Below are 16,672 nucleotides of genomic sequence, written 5' to 3' on the forward strand. Positions count from 1 at the left end.
TCCAAACTAAGCGTACGTAAACTTCCGACTTCAACGGAATGCTGATGATTCAACCATATACGCATCAGCAACCACAGATAATGAAGCCACTGAAACCCTTAATTACGGATAGGCGTCCCGTCAATGGGACAGTTGTAAATCATGCAGCACCCTGTGTCACTATCGCAGATTTTAGAGAAACAACAAATGTCGGTACATATACAGTGCCTTGCGAAAGTATTCGGCCCCCTTGAACTTTGCGACCTTTTGCCACATTTCAGGCTTCAAACATAAAGATATAAAACTTTATTTTTTTGTGAAGAATCAACAACAAGTGGGACACAATCATAAATGGAACGACATTTATTGGATATTTCAAACTTTTTTAACAAATCAAAAACTTAAATTGGGCGTGCAAAATTATTCGGCCCCCTTAAGTTAATACTTTGTAGCGCCACCTTTTGCTGCGATTACAGCTGTAAGTCGCTTGGGGTATGTCTCTATCAGTTTTGCACATCGAGAGACTGACATTTTTTCCCATTCCTCCTTGCAAAACAGCTCGAGCTCAGTGGGGTTGGATGGAGAGCATTTGTGAACAGCAGTTTTCAGTTCTTTCCACAGATTCTCGATTGGATTCAGGTCTGGACTTGGCCATTCTAACACCTGGATATGTTTATTTTTGAACCATTCCATTGTAGATTTTGCTTTATGTTTTGGATCATTGTCTTGTTGGAAGACAAATCTCCGTCCCAGTCTCAGGTCTTTTGCAGACTCCATCAGGTTTTCTTCCAGAATGGTCCTGTATTTGGCTCCATCCATCTTCCCATCAATTTTAACCATCTTCCCTGTCCCTGCTGAAGAAATGCAGGCCCAAACCATGATGCTGCCACCACCATGTTTGACAGTGGGGATGGTGTGTTCAGTGTGATGAGCTGTGTTGCTTTTACGCCAAACATAACGTTTTGCATTTTTGCCAAAAAGTTCAATTTTGGTTTCATCTGACCAGATCACCTTCTTCCACATGTTTGGTGTGTCTCCCAGGTGGCTTGTGGCAAACTTTAAACAACACTTTTTATGGCTATCTTTAAGAAATGGCTTTCTTCTTGCCACTCTTCCATAAAGGCCAATTTTGTCCAATATACGACTGATTGTTGTCCTATGGACAGAGTCTCCCACCTTAGCTGTAGATCTCTGCAGTTCATCCAGAGTGATCATGGGCCTCTTGGCTGCATCTCTGATCAGTCTTCTCCTTGTATGAGCTGAAAGTTTAGAGGGACGGCCAGGTCTTGGTAGATTTGCAGTGGTCTGATACTCCTTCCATTTCAATATTTTCGCTTACACAGTGCTCCTTGGGATGTTTAAAGCTTGGGAAATCTTTTTGTATCCAAATCCGACTTTAAACTTCTTCACAACAGTATCTCGGACCTGCCTTGTGTGTTCCTTGTTCTTCATGATGCTCTCTGTGTAACGTCGTTCGTCTGTTGAATGAAGAGAGTCAGACCGAAATGCAGCGTGTAGGTTACTCATGACTTTAATGAAAGTATCGCGGTACATGAAATAACTGAACTAAATACAAAAAACAACAAACGGAACGTGAAACCTAATTACAGGCTATCTGGTGAACACTACACAGAGACAGGAACAAACACCCACAAAATACAACGCGAACTCAGGCTACCTAAATACGGTTCCCAATCCGAGACAACGAGAATCACCTGACTCCAATTGAGAATCGCCTCAGGCAGCCAAGCCTAACTAGACACACCACTAATCATACACAATCCCAATTAATACAAACCCCAATACGAAACACAACATATAAACCCATGTCACACCCTGGCCTACCCAAACATATACCAAAAACACAAAATACAATGACCAAGGCGTGACAGAACCCCACCCCTAAGGTGCGGACTCCCGGACGCACCTCAAGAGCATAGGGAGGGTCCGGGTGGGCGTCTGTCCATGGTGGTGGTTCTGGCTCGGGACGTGGACCCCACTCCATAAATGTCCTAGTTCCTCCCCTTCGCGTCCTGGGATCATCCACCTTCTCCGCCGACCATGGCCTAATAGTCCTCACCCAGATCCCCACATAACTGAAGAGCAGCTCGGGACAGAGGGGCAGCTCGGGACAGAGGGGCAGTTCGGGACAGAGGGGCAGCTCGGGACAGAGGGGCAGCTCGGGACAGAGGGGCATCTCGGGACAGAGGGGCAGCCCGGGACAGAGGGGCAGCCCGGGACAGAGGGGCAGCCCGGGACAGAGGGGCAGCCCGGGACAGAGGGGCAGCCCGGGACAGAGGGGCAGCCCGGGACAGAGGGGCAGCCCGGGACAGAGGGGCAGCTTGGGACAGAAGCAGCCTGGTACTGAGAGGAAGCTCAGTACTGAGAGGAAGCTCAGGCAGGTAGTAGGCTCCGGTAAATCCTGGCTGGCTGGTGGAACTGGATGATTCAGGTTGTCTGGCCGATCTAGAAGATCTTGGCAGACTGGCACTTCTGGCGGATCCTGGCAGACTGGCGACGCTGGACCGACTGGCGGCGCTGGCGGCGCTGGGCAGACTGGCGGCGTTGGGCAGACTGGGAGCACTGGGCAGACTGGGAACACTGGCGGCGCTGGGCAGACTTGGAGTACTGGGCAGACTGGGAGCACTGGCGGCGCTGGGCAGACTGGGAGCACTGGCCGCGCTGGGCAGACTTGGAGCACTGGGCAGACTGGGAGTACTGGGCAGACTGGGAGCACTGGCCGCGCTGGGCAGACTGGGAGCACTGGCCGCGCTGGGCAGACTGGGAGCACTGGCCGCGCTGGGCAGACTGGGAGCACTGGGTAGACTGGGAGTACTGAGCAGACTGGGAGCACTGGCGGCGCTGGGCAGACTGGGGGCACTGGCCGCGCTGGGCAGACTGGGAGCACTGGCCGCGCTGGGCAGACTGGGAGCACTGGCCGCGCTGGGCCGACTGGGAGCACTGGCCGCGCTGGGCCGACTGGGAGCACTGGCCGCGCTGGGCAGACTGGAGACTCCGGCAGCGCAGGAGAGGAGAAAGGCTCTGGCTGCGCTAAACAGGCGGGAGACTCCGGCAGCGCAGGAGAGGAGAAAAGCGCTGGCTGCGCTGAACAGGCGAGGCGCACTGGAGGCCTGGTGTGTGGTGCTGGAACTGGTGGTACTGGCGCGAGGACATGCACAGGAAGCCTGGTGCGGGGAGCTGCTACCGGAGGACTGGTGTGTAGAGGTGGCTCTGGATAGACCGGACCGTGCAGGCGCACTGGAGCTCTTGAGCACCGAGCCTGCCCAAGCTTACCTGGCTCGATGCCCACTCTAGCCCGGCCAATAGGAAGGGCTGGTATGTGCCGCAGCTGGCTCTGCACCCGCACTGGAAACACCATGCGCTCCATAGCATAACACGGTGCCTGTGTAACGGATGTGAAACGGCTAGCTTAGTTAGCGGTGTGCACTAAATAGCGTTTCAATCGGTTACGTCACTTGCTCTGAGACCTTGAAGTAGTAGTTCCCCTTGCTCTGCAAGGGCCGCAGCTTTTGTGGAGCGATGGGTAACGATGCTTCGAGGGTGACTGTTGTTGATGTGTGCAGAAGGTCCCTGGTTCGCGCCCGGGTATGGGCGAGCGGACGGTTTAAAATTATACTGTTACATTGATGCTGTTGACCCGGATGACTGGTTGCTGCGGGAAAAAAAGGAAGGTCAAAAGGGGGGTGAGTGTAACGGATGTGAAACGGCTAGCTTAGTTAGCGGTGTGCGCTAAATAGCGTTTCAATCGGTTACGTCACTTGCTCTGAGACCTTGAAGTAGTAGTTCCCCTTGCTCTGCAAGGACGGAGCGATGGGTAACGATGCTTCGTGGGTGACTGTTGTCGAGGTGTGCAGAGGGTCCCTGGTTCGTGCCCGGGTATGGGCGAGGGGACGGACGTAAAGTTATTCTGTTACACCTGCCCGGTCTCTCTAGCCCAACGGTGAGCACAGGGAGTATGCGCAGGTCTCCTACCTGGCATAACTATTCTCCCTTCTAGCCCCCCCCCAATAATTTTTTGGGGCTGTTTTTCCGGCTTCCAACCGCGTCGCCGTGCTGCCTCCTCATACCTGCGCCTCTCCGCTTTAGCTGCTTCTATTTCCTCCTTGGGACGGCGATATTCTCCCAGCTGCGCCCAGGGTCCTTTTCCGTCTAATTCCTCCTCCCATGTCCAAATCTCCAAGTGGTGCAGCCTCTCCCACTGCAACTGCTCTTCACGATTAACAGGGAGAGTAGGCTCAGGTCTGACTCCTGACTCAGCCACTCTCTCTCTGCGCTCTCCCCCGTTACTTTCGGTTTTCACTCTGCGTCGCCGTGCTTTCCTTTTCGACTCCATTCGTCTATAGCCCTCTTCGCATTGCTGTGGGGAATCCCAGGCGGGCTCCTGCACTCTCTCCGGGTCAGCCGCCCACCTGTCGATTTCTTCCCACGTCGTATAATCCATGCCTCTACCGTCCATAACGTCCTCCTTTAGATCCTGCCAGTTTACACACTGCTCGGTCTGTGAGTGGTGGGTGTTTCTGTAACGTCGTTCGTCTGTTGAATGAAGAGTCAGACTGAAATGCAGCGTGTAGGTTACTCATGACTTTAATGAAAGTATCGCGGTACATGAAATAACTGAACTAAATACAAAAAACAACAAACGGAACGTGAAACCTATTACAGGCTATCTGGTGAACACTACACAGAGACAGGAACAAACACCCACAAAATACAACGCGAACTCAGGCTACCTAAATACGGTTCCCAATCCGAGACAACGAGAATCACCTGACTCCAATTGAGAATCGCCTCAGGCAGCCAAGCCTAACTAGACACACCCCTAATCATACACAATCCCAATTAATACAAACCCCAATACGAAACACAACATATAAACCCATGTCACACCCTGGCCTACCCAAACATATACCAAAAACACAAAATACAATGACCAAGGCGTGACACTCTGCGCTTTTAACGGACCTCTGAGACTATCACAGTGCAGGTGCATTTATACGGAGACTTGATTACACACAGGTGGATTGTATTTATCATCATCAGTCATTTAGGTCAACATTGGATCATTCAGAGATCCTCACTGAACTTCTGGAGAGAGTTTGCTGCACTGAAAGTAAAGGGGCTGAATAATTTTGCACGCCCAATTTTTCCGTTTTTGGTTTGTTAAAAAAGTTTGAAATATCCAATAAATGTCGTTCCACTTCATGATTGTGTCCCACTTGTTGTTGATTCTTCACAAAAAATACAGTTTTATATCTTTATGTTTGAAGCCTGAAATGTGGCAAAAGGTCGCAAAGTTCAAGGGGGCCGAATACTTTCGCAAGGCACTTTAAGTGTCTTATCGGCTGAAAGCTTACATTCTTGTTAATATAACTGCACTGTCCAATTTGCATCAGCTATTACTGCGAATAAATGCCATGCTATTGTTTAAGGAGAGCTCCTAACAACAAATCACTTTTTTCACCGCGATAGGTTTGATAAATTCACCTCTGAAGGTGAAATGTGTACTTAAATTCTGAAATCTTGCTCTGATTTATCATCCAAAGGGTCCCAGAAATAACATGAAGTGTTGTTTTGTTAGATAAAATCCTGTTTCATATCCTAAAATCGTCCATATAGCATGCACAATCGATTTTGTATTTCCACTCGTTCAATTTGCAAAGAAAGGAGTCTAACCCTAAACTTTGTTTCAACCAGTCAAATCACGGTCGTATGTATTCCTCAGAGATCCTAGAACGTAACCAGACTTCACTATATCATTAGGGGTGTAGTATATCCTATAGGACAACAAATTTGGTCAGAGAGCGACGCCTTCATGGCACGCCGATTCACTTGGTCAACTGTAACTTTGTCAAATAAGCACCAATCGGGGTCAAACAGAGCTATAGATAGCCAATGAGCCAAAATATAGCTGCTAATCTTGTGCGACAGCCAGCCTTTTCGTTTTGGACAAAAATTACAAGAATATGGAGAGTTATGAAAACAGTTTTTTTTTTTTTGCAAATGTTGAACTTATAATATGGCTGCTAATACTGGAAAAACTCAATCGAAGTCTGAGTATACAGATTTGATTATATTCTTGCAGAAAAATGTAACATGAATGTAAATGTCTCCTTCACGATTTGCCCACACTCATTGTCATGTAGTTTGCTCATACTTCAAGTTATCCGTCTGAAACTCTGCACATACTCTGCTGCCATATTGTGGGCACCATCAGAATTCCAAAGAAGAGTGATGGTGGGACCTTTCTGTTGCATTTCAAAGGTTGTGGTAGGGGGGAAAATAACGTTTTTTTTTCTTTTGGATTTTTTTAATATCATGTCTATTGTGTTATTATCCTACATTCAATTCCCATTTACACTAACTTCAAAGTGTTTCCTTTCAAATGGTACCAAAAATATGCATATCATTGCTTCAGGGCCTGAGCTACAGGCAATCCCTCAAAGAGTTGCAGTCTGTTTTGGAATGGGTGGCCAGTAATAAACTGGTCCTGAACATCTCTAAAACTAAGAGCATTGTATTTGATACAAATCATTCCCTACTGTAAGTTCTAGACCTCGGCTGAATCTGGTAATGAATGGTGTGGCTGTTGATCAAGTTGATGAGACTAAATTACTTGGCTTTACCTTTAATTGTAAACTGTCATGATCAAAACATGTAGATTCAATGGTTGTAACGATGGTGAGAGGTCTGTCCTTAATAAAGAGATGCTCTGCTTTTTTGACACCACACTCCAAAAAGCAAGTCCTGCAGGCTCTAGATTTGTCTTATTTTGATTATTGTCCAGTCGTGTGGTCGAGTGCTGCAAGGAAAGACCTAGTTAAGCTGCAGCTGGCCCAGAACAGAGTGGCACGTCTTGCTCTTCCTTTTAATCAGAGGGCTGATAGAAGTACTATGCTTGCTAGTCTCTCTTGGCTAAGAGTTGTGCAGAGACAGATTGCACCACTTCTTCTTTTTATAAGAAACATTAATGTGTTGAAAATTCCAAGTTATTTGCATAGTCAATTTACACACAGCTCTGAGGTGGGTCTTTTCACAGTAAGCAAAAACAAATTCAAGAAAGCATACAGTATTCTATTATTTTCCCAGTCCCCATGAACAAACTCCAGAAAGCATACAGTATTCTATTATTTTCCCAGTCCCCATGAACAAACTCCAGAAAGCGTACAGAGCCAATATTGCATGGAACTCCGTTCCATCTCACATTGCTCAAGTGAACTGCGAACATGGTTAAAAAATACTAATAAAGCAACACCTGACAACGCCTCTCCCCAATTTGAGCTAGATATTTTGTGTGCGTGTGCCTTGTGTAAAAAAATATACATATATATTGTTCTGTTCTTGAGCTGTTGTCCATTAATGTTCTGTATTATGTCATGTTTCATGTTTAGTGTGGACCCCAGAAAGAGTAGCTGCTGCTTTTGCAACAGCTAATGGGGATCCTAATAAAATACCAAAATACCAGGTCACTTGATATCCACCACAAGTGGGAGAGAAGAGAAAAGGGAGAGGGACAGAGAGGGACGGAGAGGGCGAGGAGACCCAACTTAACTCAAGCAAAACTGTCTATTGTACAGCAGAGCATATGTCCAACTCCAAACCCCCACAACTAAATAGAGAAGAGCGTATCATGAGTGCACTGCGAGCTCTCCATGCAGAATGGGCCACATTTATAAATATCCCATGTTTGTTTCTCTCACCTACCCCAATCGTATTATAATGTATATAAATAATGCAACAGAAAAATAGTTCAATAGTTTTTTATTGCAAAACAAATTCTTAGGGGGTGCTGCAGCACCTTCAGCACCCGTACTTACAGCAGCTATGCAAAACCCCAGCCTTTTGAGGGCCCTAAGTGAAAAATATATATATATACTTTTTTATTAAATGTATTATTATTATTTTTTATTCACGGCCTGTAGGCCACCAGTTGCTCGTCCCTGATGTAAATTATTGTAAATGAATAAAATCTAAAGTGGCCAAATACTCTTGAGTAATCCATTGTTTTACCAAGAGATCGTAAATGTTGCCTTGGTTTTATTTGGATTTTTGTTGTTCTTTTCACTAATGAAGGGTGTTTTAATATTTATTTTGGGATACTTGCATTAATTAATAACATGTCACATTTGCAAGACTTTATTTCTCTAACTCAGGATATCCTGTGATAGTGTGTTATGCAGGTGAGTGAGGACCCAAAAGCGGTTTAACAGAAACAGAGTATTTTAATGTCCAAACACAGGGAAGACATATATCCTCTTCAGATGTATCGATTGACAAAATAGACAACCCGCAGAGAGGGCGAAAAATAAATCCTAAAGTCCTCTGATCTTTACAGAAGAGTCCCCTTCTAGCAGCAGAGGAGAATAGCAGGGTTAGCGGCAACAGACTGCTGGTCTCTCCGGGTAGGCGCGGGTTGTAGAGGACAGAGGTACCTGATCACACGTAGCATCTGATGAGGAGGCAGATTACGACAGGACGGGACAAGGGTGAAGCAAACGAGAATCTGTCAAAGACAGAAGCAGAAACAGAGAGAGAAATAGAGACCTAATCAGAGGGAAAAAAGGGAACAGGTGGGAGAGGGTAAACGAGGTAGTTAGAGGAGATGAGGAACAGCTGGGGGAAGGAAAGGAAGAGAAGGTAACCTAATACGACCTGCAGAGGGAGACAGAGTGAAGAGAAAGAACAGGAACAAGACATAATATGACAATACATGACAATACATGACATAGTGGGCAGTTAAGATGATAAATTGTTCACTTTTTTGATAAAAGCACCAAATTTGAAAGAGATTTAGATATGGAGCCAACCCAGATTTGGCCCTTGGGGGGCATGGCAGCCATTGTTCAGGATGACCCAGACTGTAACACTATTCTACAATTCAGAAGGACTGCTTTGAGATAAAAGCACCATATTTGTCACATAGTTAGAATAATGGTCCCTGGAAAGATTTAGATATGGAGCCACTGCAGATTTGGCCCCTGGAGGCCATGGCTGCCGACAGTAGTGCTAGTTATCTGTTCAGATAGACTTTTTCGAAACAGTCACACCAAATTTGACACTGAGGTAGATATATGTAGCCTGAAAACATTTAGATATGGAGCCACCATACAGTTGGACCCTGGGAGCCGTGGCAGCCATCTTACAAAGTGACCACTGTCGGTAAATACAATGTTACTGTTCTGAAGGACATTTTTGAGATAACCACACCAAATTTGGCACCGAGGTAGTTGTATTTACCCTGAAAGGAGTTAGATATGGAGTCAACACAGATTTGGCCCCTGGGAGCCATGGCAGCCATCTTGCTAAATAGCTGCAGACTACCAGTATTTTACAAACCTTTAATCTACAATTATCTACAAAAATTCATGGCCTACACTTCTTTGACTTTTAAAAGTCATGACCTTGGCCTGGATATCCTTTGAACCAAACGGTTTAACAGTTACACACAGTATATAGGTCCAGTCACAAACAGATGGTCATTTTCAAAGATGGCTGCCATTGTCCCCAGGGGCCAAATCTGTGTTGGCTCCTTTTCAAAATCTGTGTTGGCCCCCCATCATAAATAAATCTAACTCTGTGCCAAATTTGGTAAGTTTATCTAGAAAACTAAATCTAGCTCTACTGCAACTAATTTGGTGTCTTTACCTGAAAGCAGTTCTTCTAAATTGTAAAATAGTGTTTGTCGGGGGCCATTTTGAAAAATGCCTCCCAATGTTTGTCATTTATTGTCATGTCTTGTCCCTGTGCTCCCCAAATCCTTCTCTCTCCCCTCCCTCTCTCACTCTCTCGCTCTCTCTTCTCTCTGTCGTTCCGTTCCTGCTCCCAGCTGTTCCTATTCCCCTAATCATCATTTAGTCTTCCCACACCTGTTCCCGATCCTTTCCCCTGATTAGACTCCCTATTTATTCCTTTGTGATCCGTTCCTGTGCCGTCGGTTCCTTGTTTTGTATTCTATGCTGTAATTGCGTTTCGCCCTGTCCTGTCGTGTTTTTGCCGTGATTGTGTATCACCCTGTCCTGTCGTGTTTTGTGCCTTCTTCAGACGCTGCGTGTTGTCTCAGTTGACTACGGCCTGCGCCTACCCGAAACCTGCAGTCTGTGGCCGCTTCTCCAGTTGTTTTCCCCTCTACTATCTAGAGGATTTCAGTTATTCGGTTTTGAGCATTAATAAACTCTGTTTCTGTTAAGTCGCGTTTGGGTCCTCCTTCACCCGCATGACAGAAGGAACCGACCAAGGAATGGACCCAGCGACTTCAGACGCTCGTTACACTGCCGTCGAGTTCCAAGGAGCCATGCTCGGCAGACACGAGCAGGAATTGTCTGCTGCTTGCCGTGGAGAACCTGGCCGCTCAGGTTTCCGACCTCTCTGGACAGTTCCAGAGTCTACGTCTCGTGCCACCTGTTACTCCCTGGCCTGCCGAGCCTCCAGAACCCAGGGTTAATAACCCACCTTGCTACTCCGGGCAGCCCACTGAGTGCCGCTCCTTTCTCACGCAGTGTGAGATTGTGTTCTCTCTCCAACCCCACACATACTCTAGAGAGAGCTCGGGTTGCTTACGTCATTTCACTCCTTACTGGCCGGGCTCGAGTGGGGCACAGCTATCTGGGAGGCAAGGGCTGATTGCTCTAACAGATTCCAGAACTTTAAAGAGGAGATGATTCGGGTTTTTGACCGTTCAGTTTTTGGTGAGGAGGCTTCTAGGGCCCTGGCTTCCTTATGCCAAGGTGAACGGTCCATAACGGATTATTCCATTGAGTTTCGCACTCTTGCTGCCTCTAGTGAGTGGAACGAGCCGGCGCTGCTCGCTCGTTTTCTGGAGGGACTCCACGCAGTGGTTAAGGATGAGATTCTCTCCCGGGAGGTTCCTTCAGATGTGGACTCTTTGATTGCTCTCGCCATCCGCATAGAACGACGGGTAGATCTTCGTCACCGGGCTCGTGGAAGAGAGCTCGCATCAACGGTGTTTCCCTGCTCCGCATCGCAACCATCTCCCCCTCTGGCTTTGAGACTGAGCCCATGCAGCTGGGAGGGATTCGCATCTCGATAAGGAGAGGGAACGGAGGATCACCAACCGCCTGTGCCTCTATTATGGAGTTGCTGGACATTTTGTTAATTCATGTCCAGTAAGAGGCCAGAGCCCATCAGTAAGCTACTGGTGAGCGCTACTACTCAGTCCTCTTCATCTAGATCTTGTACTACTATGTCGGTCCATCTACGCTGACCGGTTCGGGTGCTACATGCAGCCTTGATTGACTCTGGGGCTGAAGGTTGTTTCATGGACGAAGCATGGGTTCGGAAACATAACATTCCTTTCAGACCGTTAGACAAGCCTACGCCCATGTTTGCCTTAGATGGTAGTCATCTTCCCAGTATCAAATTTGAGACACTACCTTTAACTCTCACAGTATCTGGTAACCACAGTGAGACTATTTCTTTTTGATTTTCCGTTCACCGTTTACACCTGTTGTTTTGGGTCATCCCTGGCTAGTATGTCATAATCCTTCTATTAATTGGTCTAGTAATTCTATCCTATCCTGGAACGTTTCTTGTCATGTGAAGTGTTTAATGTCTGCCATCCCTCCCGTTTCTTCTCTCCCTACTTCTCAGGAGGAACCTGGCGATTTGACAGGAGTGCCGGAGGAATATCATGATCTGCGCACGGTCTTCAGTCGGTCCCGAGCCAACTCCCTTCCTCCTCACCGGTCGTATGATTGTAGTATTGATCTCCTTCCAGGGACCACGCTCCTCGAGGTAGACTATACTTCTGTCGGCTCCCGAACGTAAGGCTCTCGAGGATTATTTGTCTGTGTCTCTTGACGCCGGTACCATAGTGCCTTCTTCTTCTCCGGCCGGGGCGGGGTTCTTTTTTGTTAAGAAGAAGGACGGTACTTGCGCCCCTGCGTGGATTTCGAGGGCTGAATGACATAACGGTTAAGAATCGTTATCCGCTTCCCTTATGTCATCAGCCTTCGAGATTCTGCAGGGAGCCAGGTGCTTTACTAAGTTTACCATCTCGTGCGCATCAGAGAGGGGGACGAGTGGAAAACGGCGTTTAACACTTTAGGGCATTTTGAGTACCGGGTTCTGCCGTTCGGTCTCGCCAATGCGCCAGCTGTTTTTCAGGCATTAGTTAATGATGTTCTGAGAGACATGCTGAATATTTTTGTTTTTGTCTATCTTGACGATATCCTGATTTTTTCTCCGTCACTCGAGATTCATGTTCAGCACGTTCGACGTTTCTACAGCGCCTTTTAGAGAATTGTCTCTACGTAAAGGCTGAGAAGTGCTATGTCTCCTCCGTTACCTTTCTCGGTTCCGTTATTTCCGCTGAAGGCATTCAGATGGATTCCGCTAAGGTCCATCACGTGTCGATTTTTTGGTTTCGCTAATTTCTTTTAATTTCGGTCAGCTGCCCCTCTCACAGCTCTTACTTCTGTCAAGACGTGTTTTAAGTGGTCCGGTTCCGCCCAGGGAGCTTTTGATCTTCTAAAAGAACGTTTACGTCCGCTCCTATCCTCGTTCCTGACGTCACTAGACAATTTATTGTCGAGGTTGACGCTTCAGAGGTAGGCGTGGGAGCCATTCTATCCCAGCTTCCAGTCTGACGATAAGGTTCATCCTTGCGCTTATTTTCTCATCGCCTGTCGCCATCTGAGCGCAACTATGATGTGGGTAACCGTGAACTGCTCGCCATCCGCTTAGCCCTAGGCGAATGGCGACAGTGGTTGGAGGGGGCGACCGTTCCTTTGTCGTTTGGACAGACCATAAGAACCTTGAGTACATCCGTTTAATGCCCGTCAAAGAAATTTCTTACCGTCCGGGTAGCAAGAACACCAAGCCTGATGCCTTATCCCGTCTGTTTAGTTCTTCTGTGGCTTCTACTGATCTCGAGGGATTCTTCCTTATGGGCGTGTTGTCGGGTTGACAGTCTGGGGAATTGAAAGACAGGTTACAAGCACTCACGCACACTGCGTCACCTAGTAACCTCCTTTTCGTTCCTGTTTCCACTCGTCTGGCTGTTCTTCAGTGGGCTCACTCTGCCAAGTTAGCTGGTCATCCCGGTGTTCGAGGCACTCTTGCGTCTATTCGCCAGCGCTTTTGGTGGCCGACTCAGGAGCGTGACACGCGCCGTTTCGTGGCTGCGTGTTCAGACTGCGCGCAGAAGAAGTCTGGTAATTTTTTTCTGCTTCTGCTCCTGGTCTTGCTGGGTCTCAGTCTGTTCCCTGCCATCGCATCTCTCCTGTTCTTGTCCCTGCCCTTGCTGTGTCTCAGTCTGTCCCTAGTTCTCATTTTTTTTAGAGTAGTACAGTTTCCCTTTTTAACGGTCCTGAGGAGAGGAGTTGGGTTCTTTCTCGGGACGTGCTGGACCGTTTGATCTATGATTTCAGTGTTCCTCCTCGAGAGCGCCAGGAGGCGCTCGGTGAACTGTCATGTTTGTCATTTATTGTCATGTCTTGTCCCTGTGCTCCCCATGCTATTCGTTTCCCTCTGCTGGTCTTGTTTGGTTCTATCCTTCTCTCTCCCCTCCCTCTCTCACTTTCCTGCTCCCAGCTGTTCCTATTCCCCTAATCATCATTTAGTCTTCCCACACCTGTTCCCGATCCTTTCCCCTGATTAGACTCCCTATTTATTCCTTTGTGATCCGTTCCTGTGCCGTCGGTTCCTTGTTTTGTATTCTATGCTGTAATTGCGTTTCGCCCTGTCCTGTCGTGTTTTTTGCCGTGATTGTGTATCACCCTGTCCTGTCGTGTTTTGTGCCTTCTTCAGACGCTGCGTGTGAGCAGGTGTCTCAGTTGACTACGGCCTGCGCCTACCACGACCTGCAGTCTGTGGCCGCTTCTCCAGTTGTTTTCCCTCTACTATCTAGAGGATTTCAGTTATTCGGTTTTGAGCATTAATAAACTCTGTTTCTGTTAAGTCGCGTTTGGGTCCTCCTTCACCTGCATAACACAAGGGGCCAAATCTGAGGTGACTCCATATGTAAATCTTTTCAGGATACAGAAATTTACCTTTGTATCAAATTGGTGCTTTTATCACAAAGTGAAAAATGTTGTCAAATTTGTCAGCTTAGCCACTCGACTATGATGCTTCAAGCCTGTGGCATGAAGACCCTTCTGTTTTAGAATGCATAGAATACAGAGTGGTTATTCTTGTCAACAAGTGCCATCTAACAGTGACATCACAATATCACATGTCATTGCATAAAAATTGGAATGGCTATTTTGTGTTCAAAATGCATTTTGCATTCAGACTGCTATTTCCACCACTGGTGTTGCTTGCATTGGTCGATTATATAGCTCTTATTTCAGCTTTTTATCTGATTTTTTGTCCAGTTTTCTGTACAGAAAGTGTGGTGGTTAATTTCTTTACTATCAAATGAGGAGAGAAAACTTATCACACAAGTCACAGTTATACTTAAACTATTTTAAAAAAACGTATTAATAAGGGAGCAGGTCAATACAACACACACATATGAAGTGAATTGATTGAGTGCTTCGCATTAATGATGGCTGTTCGACGAGTCACTATCAGATGATTCGTTGAGAGCCCTGAGACAAAAGTACAAAGGTCTTTTATAGCCAAGATACACCACATACCACATACTAGTCATAACCTTGTGACCCATTCATTACATCTGTTGTTTGTCATGTAGACACATGACAAACAACAGATGTAATGATTGGGTCACAAGGTTATGTATGACTAGCATGAAAGATACTTAGAAATCACAACAGACAGTATCTCATTGTGTAGAGACCAAGGTCTGGCCCTGGGGTCATCTCTCCCTGGTACCTTATAGAACAGAAACATTAACTCATGCTCTGGAATGCGGTATCACCCAAAGACATCGTAAATCTTACAGAGCTGCATCTTCAATAGAACACACACAGATGAGCATTCTAACAACCCCTTATTCTGTTGCATAAAACAACCATTTGATGCAATAACAGCATTATAACATCATCTTGTAATTTCTCCACCATAATAGCTTTTCTGGTTGTTTACTGGTCTCCTGGTGATCCAAAGATAATTTTAGGTAGAGTGGTACATTGATGAGCAGGTACATTTGTCATTATACAGTAGCTCGCATGTTTATAAGCATCTATTTTGGACCTCTTTAGTATTGAATTAATGTTGTGCCCTAAAGTAACCAACCACATCCATCTGTTTCAATAAATGGTCTGATCGCTCTCTTTTCCCTGGTTCCAGACCGAAAGATGGCCTGTCGTACAGAGGAATAGATTAATAGATAAAGCTGTGGGAGCCTGAAGCAAATTACAATGTTCGAATGGGCACAACATTTGTTGTGGATGTTTGTATTTGTAAACAAAGGCTCCTTCTGTGTGTACAGATGTTGAAGGTGAAGGGTAGCCATAGACTCCGTGAGATTTGAGCAGCGAGTTCATAGAGAGCTAAGAGTAACACAATGCCACTGTCACCAGTCCTCAGGAGAGGTATAATCATATTGTTCCATTTCCTAAAAGACAGTACACCAGTGCTCCCCACCAGTGCTCCCGTCCACCAGTGCTCCCGTCCACCAGTGGAGGCTGCTATGTGGAGTACTGCTTCTAATAATGGCTGGAACAGAGCAAATGGAATGGCATCAAACACATAGAAACCACATGTTTGATACCATTCCACCTTATTTCGCTCCAGCCATTGCCACAAGACCGTCCTCCCCAATTAAGGTGCCACCAAGCTCCTGTGCCATCCACATAGACTGTTTATTCATCTGTTGTTACACCTTTAGTTCACAAAGGAACACTATGTCTTCTACTAATGTCTTCTTCCTCTCGTCCATCTGAAGGTAACCATGGTGGGCCAGCCTGAGATCACATCAGAGGAGATGCTCCAGGTGGAGGTCATCAGCCAAATCCAGGTGGAGATTTCACAGGAAGTCAGGGAGGTCGTGGAGAGCCTGGTGGACAATTTAACTTTGATTTATTCAGGAAAATCCATTGAGACCAGGGTCGCATTTCCAATGGTGCCCCGAGGACAACAATGCATCCAATTCAAAAGGATCAATAAGAACTCAAATAAACTACACATTACAGAATCAACACGACAGCTTCAAAAACCAAAAATACAAGTATTTACATTCTATCCGAACAGTTGCATTTCTCATTAAATGTAGTCAACATCAAAGTCTTAAACTGCCCTAGAGGCACCAGAGTCGAGCTGTAGGGAGTTTGGTAGGCTATTCCAAAAATGTGGGGCATTAAAACTGAAGGTAGATTTACCAGAATCGGTACATACTAGTAGAACCTCCAGAGTTAATCCCTGTGAACAGGTTGGTTTCTCATGTTTGTTTCATTTGAACCATGAAGTGAGGAAGGTCAGAAGCTTGTGTAGTAAAGCTTTGTAAACATAAATGTTGTAATGCAGTGATCTACCGGACTTTAATGAGGACCAGCCAACCTTTTGATACAACCTTTTGAGACAAGGTAGTGGATGGAGAAGACCATGAGATGAAGGCTCAGGACCTTGAGGCAAACCTTATCCCCTCTCCCTACTTATCCACAGCAGTGGAAATCATGGAGGTCCCAGAGAGAATGACTGGGTCTGCTTGTGACTTTTTGCTGTTTAATAGAACTATATCTGTATATTTATTAAGATATACACTACAATACATATGGACGGCTGCTTTCAACTGTAGTAAAGACACCACAGGTGT

This window comes from Oncorhynchus gorbuscha, linkage group LG06 (genome assembly GCF_021184085.1).
Source record: "Oncorhynchus gorbuscha isolate QuinsamMale2020 ecotype Even-year linkage group LG06, OgorEven_v1.0, whole genome shotgun sequence".
NCBI lineage: Eukaryota > Metazoa > Chordata > Actinopteri > Salmoniformes > Salmonidae > Oncorhynchus > Oncorhynchus gorbuscha.